The sequence below is a fragment of the Orbicella faveolata genome, unplaced genomic scaffold (genome assembly GCF_042242905.1).
Source record: "Orbicella faveolata isolate gen_17 unplaced genomic scaffold, um_ofav_v1 contig_15, whole genome shotgun sequence".
NCBI lineage: Eukaryota > Metazoa > Cnidaria > Anthozoa > Scleractinia > Merulinidae > Orbicella > Orbicella faveolata.
This window is the reverse complement of record NW_028301542.1, coordinates 9,323,103-9,343,705: the sequence shown is the minus strand read 5'-3', so window position 1 is coordinate 9,343,705 and position 20,603 is coordinate 9,323,103. Positions and strand designations below refer to the sequence as shown.

Here is a 20,603-nt window from a genome sequence, read left to right as displayed (position 1 = left end):
AAGTGGATGCACTCCTACATCCGGTGGTGGCGCCATGATTTGCTCAGCGGCTTTCAACTTACGTCTCCTGCACTCATTGCATGCCTTTTCCCAGTCTCGGATTTCTTCTCGAGCTGCTGCTACCCAGTACTTGGTCGAGAGATTTGTAGCGAGTGATTTGTCCCGGTGACATGATGTCCAGCTTCGTGAAAGTACTTCACGGTCAGGTTAGTCGTCCAGTTCCCTCTAGACAAGATGATTGAAAACGCACATCATGGGGAAGATACTTGGCGTACTGCAACCGTCCGTCACAGCAAAGTAAGCCATCGTGGTCGACTTTGGGTGTCAGCTTTAACAATCGGCTCTTCTTAGAAAACGCTCGGTTTCCTTGAATGGCACTAAATTCTTCATAAACGTCTGTTCGCTGCGTATCTCGAATAATTCTAACTTCAACATTCTGGATCTCGTCAGGTGTTAGGGAACATCTAACCGATGTTCTCGGCTTGCACGGCAATTGGCAATAAATCTGAAGACAAAAGCAGACACTCAGACACTGCGGAACATTCCACCAGAGTTGGCTTTCCATTAAGCTGCGCGCTCTTAATCCACCAGAACACACATTGGCTGTATTTTCTTTGGATTCTATGTACTGCCACTGCTCGGGGCTAGACTGGCGTTGAATTTCTCCAATTCTATTTGCAACAAATGGTCGAAACTGTCCTCCCCTGCCACGGATCCAGTATAAAACATTCATATTGTCTGACCAGAAATGTGCGTCGGCTGTCGGAACGTTCAAGGTTTCTGTGATTGACAAGGTTAGGTTCAAAACCAGGATTGCTGCGATCAATTCTAGTCGCAGTGTAGTCATGGGCTTGAAAGGGGCACCTTTCGTCTTCGACGCAATGATTGAGACACCGTAATAGCCCTGGTCGTATTCAAATCTCGGGAAGCTCACTGCTCCATAGGCATCGTTTGAGACGTTTACAAAGGTGTGAACGGAACTTGATTTCTCCGCCTTATGATCTTTCAGGCTCTTTGGAACTTTCCTTCAAGCCCTCCAACTCCAAGAACCATTCCTTCGCTCGAATAGAAAGCTCCTGAGTGATAGGCTCGTCCCAACTCAAGCCCATTGTCCACAAATCTTGAATAAAGATCTTGGCACGTACTATGAAAGGACTCGCAAGACCCAATGGATCAAAAACTTCTGCCACTCTTCCCCACGATGAACCTCTTTGTAGCAGTATCCGCCACCACAGGTGTCGCGATGCGAAAGGAGAAAGCATCTTCCTGTGCATTACACAAAACCTCAAGGGTATAGGTTTATGGCAAAGCATTGTGGTTAAGATCGATTTCAAACGCTCTCAGTTCCTAAGGAATGACTGCAAGTATCTCGGGTGAATTACTTAAACGTTTTCGAGCTTTCATCCCTGCTTTTCCCCTCAGACCTTGATGCTCGTGAAATAATTGGATTGCAGTGTCATTTTCTCTAGTTGAATCCAACGAATCAACCATGTACGTCGATTTTCTCACTGCCTCGGATGCAAGCGGAAATATCTCTTCGTGGATCCCGGCACACGAATTGGGCCCGAAACGGGGCAGATGCGTCTCCGAACACGACACGTTCAAATTCGTATACATCAGGATCACGATCAACTTCCAAATTCCTCCACAGAAATCTGAACTTCAGACGGTCTTCATGCGGTATGCGTATCTGTAAGTACATTTCACTGGGAAACGATGGAAGCGACGAAGCACATCAAACAGATTTGTCAGTAGCTTGGGACCGGGCAGGATATGATCGTTTAAGGATGCACCCTGGAATTTAGCGCTGGCATCAAATACGATTCATGTCTTCGTTGGTCATCTCTCAGGACGGCATACTGGGAAGCGAGGAAGGTACCAGGTCCTTTTCGGCTCGTTCTCGTTCTGTTGTACCTTGCGGATGTACCCTTTCTCAACATATGAGGTAATGACCCGCTGATAATCTTCTGCCACTAACGGTTGGCGAATCAAGCGCATCTCTGTGTTTCTAACACAACGTTTGGCCATCTCACAGTTGTTTGGCAACATTGAACAATCCGTTTTCCAAGGTGTGGTAACGCTCCCCATCATGGACAAGTGAAAGGCGAGTTTTGCCCAATGTAATCTTCTCTTCCCTAGTCATCGCTTGCACGATAATGGTTTTCCCTTCTGGGGACCAACACACGACCAGCCCAAAGGCCTGTCTAGCGGAAGGCGTGGAAGGATCCTCATGAGGATGAGAATTCGAGGATTACTCGGCAACAGCTACTCCACGGTTTTGACTTTCCTCTGATTGATGCAAGAGTCTGTCGTGATTTCTTTTGCAACCATTCAAACCACATTCTTTCGCTCTCCTACAGTCCTTTCCTTGGTGGTTATTAGCCAAACAACTGCAACACAGATTCTTTTCCTTAGCAATTTTCCATCGGTAATCAACACTCATAGCTTTGTGTCTTTCACAGTTCCTGACTACGTGACCTCCACGGCAAATATCACACTTCTGCTTTACGATAAGAAAGTTTCGATTCGACCGTTTCCTATCTTCCTCTCCCGGCTTTCCTTTGGCACCGTGAAGGTCCTCCAGCTTTCACTTGATACTCTGATTCCCCAATTATCCAGTCTGGAATAGTCTCAATGGATTCTGCTCCACCGGTGAAATCTGGACAACATTGATTTCGGAATCTTTTCCAGAACAACAGTGAGAAGAAGGCTTCCAGGCTGCAATTCTCTCCATCGGCTATGTTCACGGAGAGTAAAGACTGTGCTTACGAGGGTATAGGCAAATTTCTCGGGCTCCTTTACGTTTCCTTCCTGAACTGGTTGAATTCTCGTCACCTCCTCGAGATAATTTTGAAGTTGTCTTCGTTCGCACCATCTTGTACTTAGCGGGCTCATCAGAATCGTCCACGATACTTTCGAACGTAGTCCAAAAGTCTTGTCACCAGCAAATGTCGGCAATTTAATTCGTTCGAGTTTCCTGTCGGCCGACGAACTTGGCGGTTGCTTCGATTATGAAAAGAAAGGCTTCGGTGTTGCTTCAGGATTTTTCGGTGGCAAATTGTGCTCCAGCGGCGACAGTTCCTGTTGCTTCGCCTCCACGTGTTTATTAGGAACTGGCGACGACGGTTTCCGAGAGGAAAAAGAGGGAAAATCTTTCACTGAGGCAATTTCTTTATCCGTAGCTTCGACAACCATTATCAAAAGCAAAGTTCATGCTCGTTCTCCCGAGATAGCAAATGAGGCATGGACGAGTTCAAACTACGAAAACGCTGGCAAAAAACTACGACTACTGACTTAAAAACAAACTATGATACCGAGACGAAAACCTCCGATAACCTTCGAAGATGAGGCAAACAACATGGAATTGGATAAAGACTCGACGAAGCAACTTGAAAACACTCTTTCTTTCTTATAAGAATATATTTTCCATACCCTCACTATTGAAGTTATCGATGATTTCACTGATATCAAGTATGTCTCTTAAATTGTACTTAAATTTGTTGGCGTATGATCGAAACATCTTCGGGTCTTCCTCGAAAGTCTTCGGCAATCTTCGGTAATCTTCGGAAATTTTCGAAAAATGTTCGGCAACGTTCGTGTGACCTTCGGACAAGTTTTGTAGAATTTTTGGAAATCTTCGAAAAGTGGTTGGAAACCTTTGAAAAATCGTCAAAAATTCCGTCATCAGTATGTCTATATAATAAAAAGAACATTACACGTTAGCTCGAAGATATGAATTTTATGTTCTCGTGGCAAGGACAATATCTCACGAGTGAGATATTGTTCTTGCCACTCAAACATAAAATTCATATCTTCTCGCCACCGTGTAATATCCTCTATATATTTTTACTCGTTGTTTGTATTTTGACTCGCCCTACGGGCTCGTCAAAATACGGCACAACTCGTAAAAATACACAGCGATACTACACACCAAAACATCTAATAAGATATATATATTAGGCTTTATTGCCAGCAGTCTGGCTCCAAAATCACTTCAACCCCATCAAAGTCATGGAAGGACAGGTAGTCGGACGTTTTGTCGGCATAGCCCACTTTGTATTCCTTTAACTCTTTGTTCAAATAAACAATTTTTCCTGTCAACCAGCCATTTTCATACAGGGCTGTGACTTTCCTTCCAACAAGACCATCGTTGTAATTTCTATCTTCAAACCTATCTTCTTGGATCTCTGCCATGTCTGTGTCGGGTAGCTCTTCACAAGGATCCTCTGGATAGGCTACTTCCTCTGAGACCATGTCTTCTGCTCCTGAGACAGGGTTCTTCTCAATTTGAGGAAGACAAGCTGACGGTAGGAGATAAGCGGGTGGTGGAATTACGTAGTTCTTCAGCCCCTCTGGTTTTATTAGTTGGTCCTCTGATCCGTCAGCCGTTATCAGGCACCCGGTCTTCTGCCACACTCGCCGCCGTAGGTGGTCGTATTCAGCGCTGGTCAATTTCTCATAGGCCTCACCTATCCAATGTGTGTGATGAGGATCCGTCTCTCCTTTGATGTAAAAGAACTGTCGTGGCCATACCACTTTTCTGCGTTTTCGTCATCATCCAACCATCTTCGCTGAGCTTGATCTGGATCTGAGCGTATCCGGCGTCAACAGGTTGCCACATATCGGTCGCATTTGGTAGCCCATACCAAACTACACCATTCAGTTGTGAAACACACTCCTTAAATTCATCCGACACTGGTGCCGTTAGATTGTCACAGAAAAGGACAAAGGGTTCATTATCCTTTACAGACGGTGAAAGAGTTTTCTGCACTCATTCAACAGACACTTTTGTATCCACCCATGCACTTTCCTGGTAGTAGACATCGACGTCTGGTAGACTTCCTTTTCATCTTGGCTTATGCGTTTTCCAGTTCCACGGAAGATAACACCAAGCCTGTTGCTCACCAGTTGGTCTGAAACAGATCTGAAGTGTGCACTGGCGCTTGTCCAAACCACTTCCAGGCTGACTGATCCAGACTTTGTGGCCATGCTGATCGACGTCTTTGTCTAAGTGGTCATACCTGCGTGATGTTCCAACAACAAAAGGGAGAGGGCTTTGGTCAACGTCGAGACGCTGCTTTGGTTGATATCTGCTTCATTTTTCATCGTAGCCGTCATTTCTTCCAGTGCGCACTGATTTCTCCCGAGTGGTTGTGTGCCATTTCTTTAGGTCGGGCTCAAAATTCTGCTTTGCTGTTTTTCGGCATCTTTGGCACGCCCGCATTCTGACGTTGTATTTCTTCAAAAAGGACTCAACAACACTGTCGCGTTGAGATCGCCAGTGATCTCTCTCTGCGTCACTCTTGCTTTAGACCACAACCAGTTGAAATCTACGCAGTATCCTTTAGATCTCGCTTCTTTAAACTTGGTAAAAAGAATAGAGTGGAGCTGTTTGTGCTTTAATCCATTTCTCATTTTGAACAGTTTCTTATGGGCATCCACAGCAGCAGCCATTATCTTTGCCTTGCTCTTCATCCACTTAAAAACTAAGGACGGGTTGATACAGTACTTGCATGTAATCTCTTCTTGGGCTAATCCCCCAGCTTCAACATCATGGATGATCCTGGCTTTAAACTGGACAAAGTACTGCTCACGTCTATTTGCGCTTCTTAGTTTGCTCTTAGTTTTACCACTTGACGGAGCTGCAATTTTGATTTAAACGCCTTTTAGAAAAAGGTACGGACGATTTGTATGCACATGGTAAAAAAATAACTTTTAACAGGTCTTTTAAACTATATGTTCCGCTCAGTAAAATGGACTTTGATCGTACAAAACCTTCTTTAGAGCCAGAACTTTCATCAGAAACAATTGATAGGAGTTTACCCAACGTATCTTGAACAGCAATTTGGATTTCACTTTCAGTTTCACCAACAGGATCCTTCTTCTTTTTTTTTTTTTTAAATAAATTTATTTATTTCATGCACAACAAATTACTTTACACTTAGGTACTGAACACGACTTAAAGAAATACGAAACTACTTACAATACGATAATACTAACAAAACGATACTAATGCTTCTAAGAACAATACTAATATTACGATACAATACAATCACTTACAAATTGATAAATTTAATTAAGTTACTTACAAATGCATAGTAACAGTATTTGCATTTGCACAGCTAGCCTCCAATAATTAATTGTTTAAAAAGTTGGACCATTTTTTGTTAAAAGAAAGTAGTTCATTTGTCGTAATTCAATTTGTTCGTTAACAAGGGTTTACAAAATCTGTGAACTGGGGTCTTTTTTCATCATGAACTGCGTTAATGTAAAGAAAATATTTTCCAATTATGATCAAGTGATTTAGGGTTAAACTGGACGATGTGTATCTTAAAACACCATATATAATTTCGTTTAGCTCCAAAGCAATGTTTCCTCCGCATGTAGCGTTGTACCACTTTGTAAATTTATTCCAAAAGGATTTAGCTATTGAACATTCCACAGATATATGGAGTGGTGTTTGATCAATGTCATAGCAGTAAGGACAATCTGGTTGCTGTTTCTTTTTCATCTTGTACAGAATTTTATTTGTATAGAGAATATTATGAATTATTTTATATTGAAACACGGATAATTTTACCTCATTTTACCTCAGGATCCTTCTTTGGTTGAACTCCTTTCCCGGCTGCCTTTGTCATTCCGCTAACACCATGCACACATTTTTTATTGACAGACAACCCTTGCTGGTTCACAAAGAGTTTACTGCAGTTATCACCTTTAATTATCTTTGACACAGTTGAAACAAAATCGGGCATTTTCGTTTCCATCACGGCATTTCTGTGAGAAATGTTTTTTTTTTTTAAGCCAAAAGGGCCAAGTGTCGTCTGAGTGATATCTTGACCCTACCGACTGCAACGAACAGCGATGGAGCACGTGCACAATGTAAAGCAAGACAGATGTAGACACCAAACACTTGTAATTGATACCCCAATACATTCTTAAACGGAAATGTCGTAAGCTATAATTAAGCATACTACAAGAATATTTTCAGCCTAAAATCGGCACAAAAATAGGAATATTCAGCCTGGGCCGGAAAAACAATATTTGAACGCAAGCCTAATTTTGGCCTGTGGCTTTCCAGAGTTGGGCGCCCTGAGCACGGTTATATGCAGAAAAACTCCACATTTCTGTAAGGACACCAAAATGGCCACCCCGCTTGAGTTTTGCAGGGGCATTGTCACGGCCAGTAAACTGGTACTGTTTAATACTAAGACATGTGAGTACATGTCATAAGACATGTGGCGAACATGTGAGCATGTAAGCAGGCTATGCGAGCTCGTCTTTGCGCTGGATCTTTCTCAGAGTTCTTTCCATTCAGTCGCCGTGGGCTTCGCTGTTTTGTGCTCTCAGCGTTGGACATTGGTGAATATACACGCTTCGACGGTAGCATTTATCGAAATCTGAGCGAATTGTGCTTGTTTATTTTATATGTTAACGAACACGACTTTGAATCGCCTTGGTCTTGGAATGTTAATTGTGGGAACAGCTATATTTAGATTGCATTTGTTGATTAGTTCCAGTCGCGAAAGATACATGTAGCTCAGTCTTTATACGGTCAAATATTGTTTAGAATCGGTGGAAAAAGATCCATAAGAGTGTGCCTGAACTAAGGAACGGCAAATTATGTAAGTACTGTCTACTTTATTCATCAGGGGAAATACTCGAATCAGTCGCAGGGAGTTTGTTTACGCTGACGATGAACGAGCACACGACTGCAAATGTACCGCTTATATTTCACCCTGCAAGCAGAGGCTTTTCTCACGGCACATATGCTTTGCACCGCTCAAAAAAGCGATAAAAGAGGCTCTGCGCGCAGGGTGCTTATATTTGTGCTTCCAGCTTAGAATAATGTAATAAAATATACGTTTTCAAACTAACTTTTACCCTTAAACATTACCAATTAATGTCAGAATATTTAGCACGAGATTTGAGTCTACGGAAACTGGCGCTGTCACGCAACGAATCAACAAATCATAGTTTGTACAGGGACCTCTTTAAACTGGCATGATATATCTGTCTGTAAAACCTCGGTTGTCAATGAAAAACGTTAATTTTAGCAATAGACAGAGGTTGAAAGTCAGCTAGTGAAACCATTTATTTAAGGTATATATATTAAAGTGACGGCGTCGAACGCACTCTCACAATCTTTGATTACTACTAGTAATATTCTTATTAAAAAAGAAAGAGTGTAGTATATCTAAGCGTAACTCTTGCGTTAAAATTTCCTGATTCTTTTATTTGTTTTCATTGTGTGCAATAAGCTTACTTGTATTGCGGTATGAAACCCGAGTAAACGCTCTTAGAGCGTTTAGTTCTATGGAACTTTTAGTTACTCACCTAGAAACCGATTCCGTTTGGAGGCTTCCGTCACGATATTTGGCAGTCCATCCTCTTGATCCTGATGATCCAGTGGTAATGGAGTGAACACGTTTCCAAAGAGAACCCCGATGGCGAAAACCGTGAAGACCATAAAGGCAAACTTTGCATGAGACCTGCACTTAAATCTGCAACGCATACTCAGAATTGGTTGGTGTTCTTGAACTGCAACGGAGAAGAAAATATAAATGAGCACAGGAATATGAATTGCAGCAATGGGACACATAGAAATAGGCTTTCAGTGTTTTCTAGGGATCCATACTAAACGTGAGCTAGACGCATTTCCCTGCTTAGAAGACTGAATATAAGAAGACTAGAATGACAGGTGAACGGTTGTGACAAAAGCCTGGCTGTTGTAGTTTAATTGGGATTCATGCGTTTGAAGAGCATGTGACCCTCAAAACTGTCATTAACTCGATAAACGCACTTCCCATGGCATCATCCAATACCGTAAATCCTCGAATTAGCGCCCAGGGCGGTTGTTTCAAATTTAGGAGAAGACGGAGGGCGCTTATTCGAGGGAGCGCTTAATCAAGGAGGGGGGCGCTTAATCAAGGAGGGGGGTGCTTATTAAATTTTTCCCAAATCGTGGCCTGACATGATCAGTTTTCAATACATCATATCCCAGGGGCGGGGCACAAGACTCCTGAACATCCAACGAAAAATGACGCCACATCCAGTTTAAACTGCGCTTCGCCGCTCGTTTCACAAAGCGAGAAAATGGGGATTCGATTACTCACGATTTCCCTCTATTTGCAAACCATCAGTTTCGTTTCACTTTATATTGAGGATGGAAAGATGTTGCAGACACATTACTTCGACTTTTTAAGCAAAAATGTCGGGAAAAGAGAAAAGTTTATTATTGTTTTGAAGCAAAATAACGGAGAGCCTTCTGTCATCGTATGGCGAATTTTACACATTTGCAAAACTGGTGTTGTCGGTGCCGACTTTTGGTTCTTGTTGTTCGTGATTTAGTGATAACAATAAGTGCAATAGCCTATAATGTTACCAACAACCTGGATGAAGTATTGCTGGCCATAGTTAGTACTGTGTACCACGGAAACATAATTTACAGAGGTCGTTTATAATTAGCTCCGAAAGTCGTTTTACCAGAGCTTTTGTTGCTTGTATGTATACAGGGAATCCTAGGGTGCCTCCTCGGTTTTGGCCTCCAGGCCAAAACCCTGCGGGGGCAATTCTACAGTCAGATTTTTGTGGCCTGTTGGTAACCAGATTGACAGAATTCTGGCACTTTGTAGGAGTAATTTATGCAATTTCCTGTAAGCATCAGGCATCATTTTGATCGTGAAGTCCCATGCATACAAGTAACTCTTGATTATTTTGAGATTTTATCTTTATTATGTCATCAAGGAAATAATAGATTGATTCCTACTCCAGCAGGGGAGAGGGGGAACTCTCTTATATGGGCTATATATAGCTATGTGCAGTCCCAAAGGGTATGGTTATTCAGCCGTTTTGGTCATAAATACTCAAGGGTAAGGCTTTTGCCCTGTAGTCTTGAATTTGGTATGTTTTTTAGAATAAGCTACTTCAATTTTCATCATTATCGATAAGGCCATCAACAACAGCCGTTCAAAAATTATGTTTAGGGAAACTGCAGCAGTCGCAGCAGTCATAAATGGGGTAGAGAAAATCGCAGATTTTGGTCATAAATATTTTAAGGGTTTTGTGAAGTGGGCCGCACTGACCCCCACCCAATTTTTCTGAGATGTACCAAACACATTTTCCTAGCGGTTACTACAGTCTTGCTTTAGTAAATCAAAATAGTACTTGCTGCCAGGTACTTTAGAAAAGTATAACCCCTCCAGAAGCCTTCACAAAGTACATGTAACATCAGCTGCTAACAATTATTTTTTATAGTTGCGGCTGATTAAAATTTTGTATTAAATTGTACTGAACTGGCGCAGATTTAATATACATTTTGTCACATTTAGTTCACATATATTAAGACTACTCAGCAGCAACTAGTGCCTCTTGTATGACCATGCAGTAACAGTATATTCCAAAAAAAAAAAATACATGTGTATGTATTACTATCCTGCCTGGAAGAGTATGCAGAGAGAACACACAGTGCAGTACCCCACTGTATGTCTTTTGTTAGGTATAATAATCTTAAATTTAGAAGACTCATATTGATCTTTTAGAAATCACAAAAAAGTTGATATCTTAACAACTCTCCTTTAGCTGTGTCACTTCATAGTAAATTAGTAGTTTGGTATGTTGTAGCATAGAACTTTAATTAATTAAGTTATCGCACCAGTATCACAGAGGTCGTGATCAATCTATTAGTAGCTGCACTGTCTTAAATTACAATAGAAAAGATGTGATATAGACTGCAAAACAGTCGTTTTCGGACGTTTTCGGAAGGCGCAAAGCGCCGTAATTGCGATCCTCGCGTGTGAAGCGCGTGTGAATTCTCTTTAAATAATTTTTACATCTGAATTTTATACATAGACACTTAAAGAGAAGACGATATACATATTGGTAATGAAATTAATAGTAGTTAATAATGTAAAATATAGAGTTCATCCCATTTATGAAAATTATGCTGCTTCAAAAGGTGGTAAAGTGATTCATGTTAAAAAATTAATTCCTATGAATGGTCATAGTCATTCTTTCAACAAGAAAAGTTATATTATGTATGTGACAATAAAAGATTATAATGTTTGTTCATAGATTTATTTGGGAGTGTTTCAATGGTTTAAAGAATGATAAAGAAAAAGTTGTTTTTCACATAAACAAAAATTCTCAAGATAACAGATTAAAAAATCTTGAACTTATTACCCCAAGTGAAATGAGTAAAAAAATTGCTCTTCCTGAAAATGTTAAGTTTTTTAAAATGCTAAAGAGAGTCAAAGCTTGTAATTGTAACACAAATAAAATAACACATCATAAATCTATGAATTCTGCAGCAAAAGAATTAGTTGCTTATACAAGTTCAATAAAAAAATATTTGTGATAAAAAATATGGCCATAAAACAACAACAAAAAAGATGGTAGTAGATACATATTTGAATATATCAGTAATCATGAATATTTCAGACGATTGATGCAAATAGATGAAGATAAAAATGACAAAATTGTAAGAATAAATAGCCAGGATTTGTATTAACCTTGGTTACCTAAATAGCAAAAACAGATGCAGTAAAAACACATCTAACACACGTATAACAATATATAGGTTATATTATTTTTACTACATCTAAGTAACACATCAATATGTATTACTTAACTAACGTTTATATATTTTTCAAATCCTTCAAAGATGTCCAACTGTTAAAGTTGTCATCATATCCCTTTCACTTTACTAATGCTTGTTTTTTCTTATGATCTTTCCTGATGATTTTTTCAATTCTGAATATATCCTGTTTGGCTTTCAACAATTCAGGTTCGTAAAAAACTGCCTTGTATCTCTTCATTATTGAGGTCTTTTAATTTGTAAGTGACTGGATTCGTATATTGGATCTTATCAACGGTGAATATTTCTTCAGTCCAATTACGTGTATATCCTTTATCAAACACCTTTCTCTTGTACTTACTTATTCTGACCTTATCACCCACTTTGAACTTTGGTTTTCATGATGATGTTTCCATATCACCATAGAGATTAAAATATACTATTCCCTCGTTCTTCTTTTTACTGGCTTCTGTTGGTGTCATTTTTTCAATATTTCAGGTAGTATATCCAAATACTGTGTACTACCTTGAACAGTAAACTGCTTCCCCATCTTGGTTTTTATAGTTCTGCTCCATCTTTCCCAAACAAATGACTTTTCTTCATTCTCAGTTGAGTAAAGTTTTATGTTATGCTTTTGAAATAAGTCTTTCAAATGTTTGTTATAATATTCTTTACCCTTATCAGCCCATAGGTACTCCGGCTTTCTTCCTCCTTTGAATATTTCTTGAAAAGCTTTTGCCATAGTTTCACATTTTTTATCCTTGAATGGAACAATCCAACCATATTTACTGAACACGTCTAAAACCATCATAAGATATCTGTAGCCTTTATTCCATTTACTAGACTGTTGCATTTCAACTAAATCAGAACACCATATTTCATCAATATGATTCACAATTACACGCCGCCGAGTAAAGGTACGCTTTATTGGTTTATGTAGTTCATCTGCTAATTTTTCTTGCCAGTTTTCCTCTTCACTCGACGGCTATTTCCGTTTTTTGACTTCCTTTGTTTTACACCTAGACCAAGTTTTTGCTTTGTGTTAATCATATTCCTTGCTAACCAATGGCCCCATTGTCTTTTATTATAGGGTACTTTATCTAAGGCTTGCACCATTTTTCTGTCGGCTTTATGTTTGCATTTTTTATCATCTTTACAGACAGAGTAGTCAACGTCATGCTGCATTGCAAATGCATCTGTTGAACCTGTGGGTTGGTCAACTATTTCTAATATTTCACCAGTATTTCGATCATATTTTAACTGTGAATCAAGATCGTTATAACAACCTGTATATTTATGACCAGGTAAAGTAAATCCACCGTTAGGTCTCAGTAATTTACCAATGGCTTTGGGGATATCAAGTTCACCACCCTTATACATATCAGCATCGAGATCTGTTCTATCAGTTTTGTGTTTGTAATTAGGTCTAACTTTAGTTGATAATTCATCAAGTGCTTCAGAATTATGAATTATTGGATTTGCTTTTTTCAAAGCGTAATCGATGGCTTTCTCTTGTAATTTCGGATCTCTCATAAGTTTAGAAGCATAATATCTTCTAGCTTCGGTGCCTTTCTTGGCTAGATAAGGTATACCCTTACCGTGAATAAATAATTCAAGACCAGTGTCTGCTACACTGCTTAAAATACCTTTTCCTTTAGTCCTTCGTTGTACTTGTTCAGCTATCCATGTTGAAAGATCATGTGGTTCAAATAGTGAGCCCCCGTCTTACGAGGGCAAAATTAGTTTCCCGACTTCACGAATTTGGTTTTGGTTATTCCACATTCAGTACATTTACATTTTAACATCGTTCTTCCATTTTTAGCCTTCACATAGTGCTCGCTACCTAGAACACATTCGGTTACCTTTTTCTGTTTTTAAACAATAAGACTTCATATATTATTGGTTATATAATTTATGATGAATCTGTGATTGACACTTTGATCTACCATGTTGAAACTGGTATCATGTATGGTTTACAAAATGGATCTTCCTCTTTGTCTCTCCAACAGATAGTACAAAACCCAATAACCGCATAAAACACTCTCACCCTCTCGAATCCCATCTCCAGAGTATACAATTTGTTTTCCACTTGTTAACATATATCTCTGAATATCTGTCGGCATCTTAAGTCCAAAACTGTCAAAATATTCACAGTAATTGTTAATATTTGTGATACAAACGCAGTGAGTACCAGGACCGATTTTGCTGTCTAAATTTACTATTCCACATTCTTTTGTTATTTTATTTGGTAAATTATCACCGCTGAAAATACCTCTGAAATACTTTATTCCAAGTTGTTTGACCCAGTTTAACAAATCATAATTTGATAATGGCTTGTTTATAAAATTTGTCCGATTATGGGTATTGAGTTGAATGGACTGTTCTTGCCTAATAGCGACCCCTTTCCTTTACGCGGTTTTTTTTAAAATTCCCATTCCAATGGGATTGTCCCATGTTCCAATGTATGGTGGAGGTAACATCATTGGTAAATGCTTTCCTCCCTTTTTGTCAGGAACATAAACGGGTAATGATCTTGTTGGACGACTTCCATCAACTTGCAAACCTTTTCCTGTTAATGCATTCAGCAGCAATGGAACACCAATTGAAGCCAAAAGAGTGCCCAAAAATCTGCCCGCCTGACTGAAGAGCATTCAAGATTTCCTGTTTTTGTTTTGCTGTCAAGAGATGTTTGTATGTTATCAATTGATTAATTTTACTTTGTGGAACTACAAATTTACTATGTCCTTTGCCAAATATTTTATCAGTAGCTAAACTGCCAAGAGAACTTAGCGCACCAGTTGCAAGTCCGGAAAGTGCTTTTGTTGCAAAAGGTGCTAATTTAGTCCCAAGAGAGAAAAGAGATGACCAAAGGCTCCGTCCATGTGGAACAGCTTTTCTTATTTGCGTCTTTGAAATCTTGAGGTCTGACCTTTACCCATTGACATTGCCTTCTTGAGTTGATTGATTTGTCTTTTTGTTAGCATCAATTCATCAGGACCAGTCAAATTGTTTGCATGGAGTAGTCTGATGTAAGTGCATAAATTGAATAATCAGTGGTTGTAGTACCACTTAATTTATATTTGAATGTCAATTTGGTTGTGCCGTCTTTGATGTCCATTTTTTGTTTTGTGAGATCAAAATAAACAAGCGGAAATATGCTTCCAAAAGTAATGTTCCACCGTTGTAATCTCTCGAAAAATGAATATCTGTTCAACGGTATTTCAGTATTCACAGTTGCAGATTCACCTAACAGCGCCTAGCGAGCAGCAAAACCTTTGTTAAAAGTCGCTTGAGCAGCTCTTTCCTCAGCATTTCTGTTTGTGTCAAGATAAAAGAATTCGTTTGCAGCCGTAGATAAAGCGTATCCTTCACTGTATTCAATTACGTTTTTGATGTTTACAACATGATTAACATCATTACAATCATAAACTTGATATCCGTTCATTTTAACATCGATATTTTTGATAAAACTACGACTGGCATTGACAATACCGTTATGGTCATTAGCTGCAAGATTAGCTCCATCTGCTAACTTATTCACTTTGAAATCAACACTCAATCGAGCATTGTACCAATCAAATGCGGTAACGTCACCACTGTTGTCAACAACAGATCTGTGTCTGTCTGTTTTTTTTGATGAGCATTGTTGGCAACATTTGTTACCATTGCTGTTTCCAGATCGAATACGACATCTTCGTATCTTTCTACAAATTTTGGATTACGATAGATATTCACATTATAGTATTAGATTAGATTATTTTCATTTTCCGTAGTTTTCCACCACTGAGTTACTGATTTACTCTTTCATTTATTTCATAATCTGTCATTGGCATTGGTTCTGTCAATGCCATCGGCAGAACTGGTTAAGTTTTAAACTTTTTTCTAAAAAAGTCTCTTATTTTATCTCCAGCTTTATTACCAGCGTATTCAGCTGCAGCAGTTTTAGCAGTATCTTTTACGGTTTTACCTAACACGTCAAATATACCTTCACCGTAAATGTGTTTTTTACAGACCTACCCGTTTCAGGATTGTAAATTCTCTTATATTCACACTGTCTCATATATTATAAGTTAGATTAAAGGTGTCGATTTCAAGAATAAATCTATATACCAATCAATTCCGTTCAAATCAGTAAGTCTTCTAATAGAATCTGTGAGATAAAACCTTATTCGGCTTATTGTATATGATGATGCAGGTGAAAACGATAAAAACCTTGGTTGATATTGAAACGGAAAACTTCTAGTTAAATTATCTGTTGGTATTACAGCTATTGTATTAGAAGATCGTCCATCAACCAATGAATCTGTGATAGTATCACAATTTACATTTGTGACATCTATACTGTTGGTTATATTATGTTCGGTAATTTTACTTCCATACTCTGCGTTATTATTTTTGGTTCAAAACCTATTAATTCACCAAATTTTGAGTTTCTTAAATCCAATTGATAATTTTCACTTACTTCAATTACTACCTTGTACTTCGACAAAACGAACGTAAGGTTTATACTGTAAGTTTTATTATCTGCTTTCACATGACCCTTTTTCTTCATGTATTCATGAATATAGTCATCAATGTCGGTATAAAAATACATACAAAAGTTATTGTTTCCCAACTCGTACCACCGTTGGTACTGTGTTTGATAGTATTGTTTGTATACTCTGGAGTTATGTTATGCCAACTGTATGTCACTGCTATTCTATTAATAGCCATCTCATGTTTCATATCATTTGATAATTCCAATACAGGATTGAAATTGATTGTGAAATCATGAGCTTTACTAATTCCAGCTTTGTCTCTATTTTTAGATGAAAAACGAAGTGATCGTTGCATTATATTATATCATTACATATTCTTTGACCAGATCATTGAGTTGATGGTTATTCAAGATTCCAAGTTTATTCAATGTATGCGCTATTTGCATAAATTCTTCTTTTACTGCATCATTACCAGCTATAATACTACCTCCAAGAAACTCAAGACGACTCAGAAGATCTCGGGGATTATTGTAATACATCACACCGCTTCCGATCTTTTTGTATTTTTTGGAAGTTCTGTGAATTGGAATCGCACTCATTCTGATGAGGTCGTTGAATACCGTTTTTGACAATCTACTATAATTCTTGTGGCTATTGAATCTATTTGTGAGCAGATCATGTCGTATACTTTTTCACCATTCTTGTGAGCGATGAGTTTCAACTGACCATATAGTTTAGAAGATCTATCACTAAATTACCAAAACCTCCAGTTTTTGGATTAATTTTATAAGCGTTCCTCTTTCTTTGTGTGTATATACCTTGATCGATCGTTTTAGAGCCTTCTTTTATGAGTTTCATTCTATCTCTGTATCTTTGTAACAATTCAATTTCTTTGTCTAATTCTTCAATCATTGCTTTGTTCTGTGTTTTGTATTTCTTTTTTGATAACTGACCTTTTTCTCTCCCCATCTTTTGAGATGTCTGACCCAATCGTTCAATAAGTTTGTTTTAATATCTAATTGATTGTTAATAACGGATTTGATAACTTCTGAAGGTGGAGGCAAATCGTATTTCTGCAAATTTGTTATATCATCTTTACAAAAGCCTTTATCTAAATCAGACATAATTGGACTTGGTGGTTTGAGCATTTTGGGTTTATATCCAACAGGTAAAGTTGTGGATTGTTTTGTCGTTTCAGGTGATTGATTCAAAAGTACAAAATTTTCTAATTCACTTCGATTTTTTCGGAGTACTTCAATCATTTTGTTTTGTTTATCATCAATACTGTATATCAATTCTGTATATCAATTGTTGGTTTTAATCGTTCAGCTGTGATATCATATTTATCCTGCTTTGATATTTTTTCGGTTTTTATAGCATTGCGAACGATTTTGGTTGTATCACTAGCTTCAATTTCTGATGTGCTAAGTTTTTTTTATACCTCTCAATGTCCATCTATATATATTCATATACACTTACCTAAACTTATTATATGGAAATACCTAATTAAGACACTGGTGAAAAATCAAATGATGATTTTAAACAATTGTACCCATTTATGCCAAAAAATACATTCAGAATGTTGATATGTGGTAATAGCGGTAGCGGCAAAACTAACCTTTTAATTCATATTCTTAAATCTCCGTTGGTGTATTACGATCAGATACATTTGTATGCTAAAAATCTTGGTCAAAACAAGTATCAAACATTGATTGATAATATGAATGAAATAAGTAAAGATGTTGGTTATGATGTTCTTGTTTGTTCTAGTGACAATATTATACCTGTGGGTAAGATGAATAATACAGACCTGCAGAGAATAGTGACATTTGATGATTTTGTTTGTGAAAAGAATCAGAAAGCACTGATCGATTACTTCATTCAAGGTCGACATAAAAACTGTTCAGTCGTTTACTTAACGTAGAGCTATTATGGATGTCCGAAAACAATCAGAATAAACTGCAATCACTTTTGTTTGTACGATTTTCCAAGTACAAGAGAAAGAAATTTGATAGCTCAAGAACTTGGTATTGACGAAGACAAATATATCAAAGCCACAAGTAAACCATACTCGTTCTGTTATGTTGATAAGCAGACAAAGAAAGTGAAAAGGAACTTCACTGGAATTTTATAACGTAATGATATAATGGGTATATTCAATGGAAATACTTTCAATGATCATATTGTACATATTCAAAAAAACTGGTGCAAGAGGACAAGTTGGACCACGAGGTATTGTCTTTAATTTAACAGCTTTTGGTGATTACGATATGCGAAATAAACAAGTATACAATTTAGACAATCCCGATGATCATAAAGCCGACGATGATTACAACACAAAAGTCCAAGATCTCAAGAGTCCTGTTAACAAAGAATATTTGAATGACAAATTTCTGAAGAAAGATAAAGATGGCGATTATTTTGATTTGAAACAACAGGTCATCAAAAATGCAGAACAGTATTGTGATGGGTTATTTGGAAGTAATGATTTAGTCAGCAAGGCTTATGTTGATATGGAAAATACTTAGCAAGATATTGCTATCGCGGATAAAGCCAACAAGAGTGATGTATTTCATCAAGAGCGGATCAATCGATATGAGTGGTGATTTGAATATGGGTGGTCATGGTATCATTAAACCCTTTGTTGAAATTGATACCCAAGCTGGTCTTGAACAACAAACAAAATCAAGTGATCAACTATGGTTATTTTCACACACAGGGAGGTGAATTGAGACGATTAATTAATGAGGCTGGTGCATTAGCGTCCGATGCTTTATCTCTTGACGGAACCAAGCCAATGACTGGTGATCTTGATATGACTAATCATAACATCATCAATTTAAGACCAACAAAAAAAGACAATGCTTTGAACAAACAATATATGGATACTGCAGTTTTCAACAAAGTGGATAAAAATGATGCAATATTGTTAGACGGTTCTAATAAAATGGTTGCTGATTTAGATATGAAACAAAAAATAACCAAATTATCCACCGATACCGCAGACGTTTTGTCAGCCACCAATGTCATGTACGTAAACCAAGCTAAAGCAGATTTGACTGTATCGCTGACTGCTAGTTTAGTAAAAAGATGAATGAATCACATATCAGCAGCTCTAATAGCAAAAAAGATGTTTTCCGGTACATCATGGAAGATGTTGATGAGTCAGCAAGGGAAAATAACATCATCGTTGATGGAATCAATGATTTTTCTGATTCACTTCATGATGTGAATAAAAAGGCTTACAGTTTCAGAATTGGAAAAGGGTTAAACAATGAATATTCATCTCGACTGAGTTTCAACATATATAAACTTCCAAAGGGTGAGTACACTCTGGTGATTTAATTTTTTCCACCAACCATGGATCAGGTTACAGCGTCCGTTGTTTCCACTTCCTTGAATATCGGACCACAGTCAACCAAGCTGTGTTCTAAATACAGTAGATCTATCGTTCACTTGCGTAAGTATGATGTAACTCCTCCTTAACGTATCTTTGTTGACATGAAATGCCAGGGTATTGCAAGCAGTCCTACCCAGGGTCGTGGTCATGCTGTTAACTCAGGCGTTTATGATGCGTTGTATTATTTTGAAAATGGGAAAATGAATATAATTATTCCAATAGACTTGAATAACAAAAAATAACGAATGTAGAAGTTGGAGATGATGATAAAGATCTTGTTAACTTTCTACAATTGAATAGTTTTATAAATGCAACTAAAATACAGTTGAGAAATGAAATCAATCTTTCCGAAACAAAATTGAAACATTTGATCGACAACAACAAAAGTTATTACAAACAAATATTTGAACATTATTACTATTTACTTGACCCAAACGATTTCGTAGTCTTAGCAAATCAAGCAATTGTTGCTGGTACATGTATTGATCATGATGGTCAAAATGATGGTGTTCATCTTGGTATAAGATCAAATAATTCCCTTTCAGATTTCGCTCTGAAATACGGATTCAAAATTTCAAACGGATCATTAGGACTCAGTGGTATTGATGATAAAACGAACTATACATTTTTTTTCTTGATCAAACATCAATCAACCTCAAACATGGAGTTCCGTTTGGTTTTTGGTTTTGAAAATTTACGAATTTATGGAACATATTTTGATTTGGGTTTACATCAAACAAAAAAATTTGACTTCTGATTATTGAAATAAACAAATTTTAGTATGTGTTATTAGAATTGGCAACAAAAAGTTTTGATTGGTGATGGAAAAAAGAATAAAATTGAACAAACTAATTTGAATAACAAAGTACCCATCATTACTACCCAAATATACTCCGATTTTTTCAGACAAAGAATTGCTATTTCGAAAAATCTTTATGACATCAACAGCAAAGAATTCAACAAAACTCTTTTTCTGGAAAAATCCAAAGGGACATATTTTGGTTAAATAATATCTAAAACATATATATGAAAGCACCAAAGGCTATTTTCAATTTCAATCATATCAATCCAAATTTAACTGAAGCTGAGATATCAAAATTGAAAGCTTTGCACAAACACTATCATAAAAAAATACTGGCTTTTCAAAATG

General features: G+C 37.6%; 1 pseudogene; it reads right to left on the bottom strand.

The window, feature by feature from the left end:
* Positions 1-3,684: 3,684 nt before the first annotated feature.
* On the bottom strand, positions 3,685-13,698 carry LOC149113463 (uncharacterized; annotated as a pseudogene).
* Between the last annotated feature and the right edge of the window lie 6,905 nt (positions 13,699-20,603).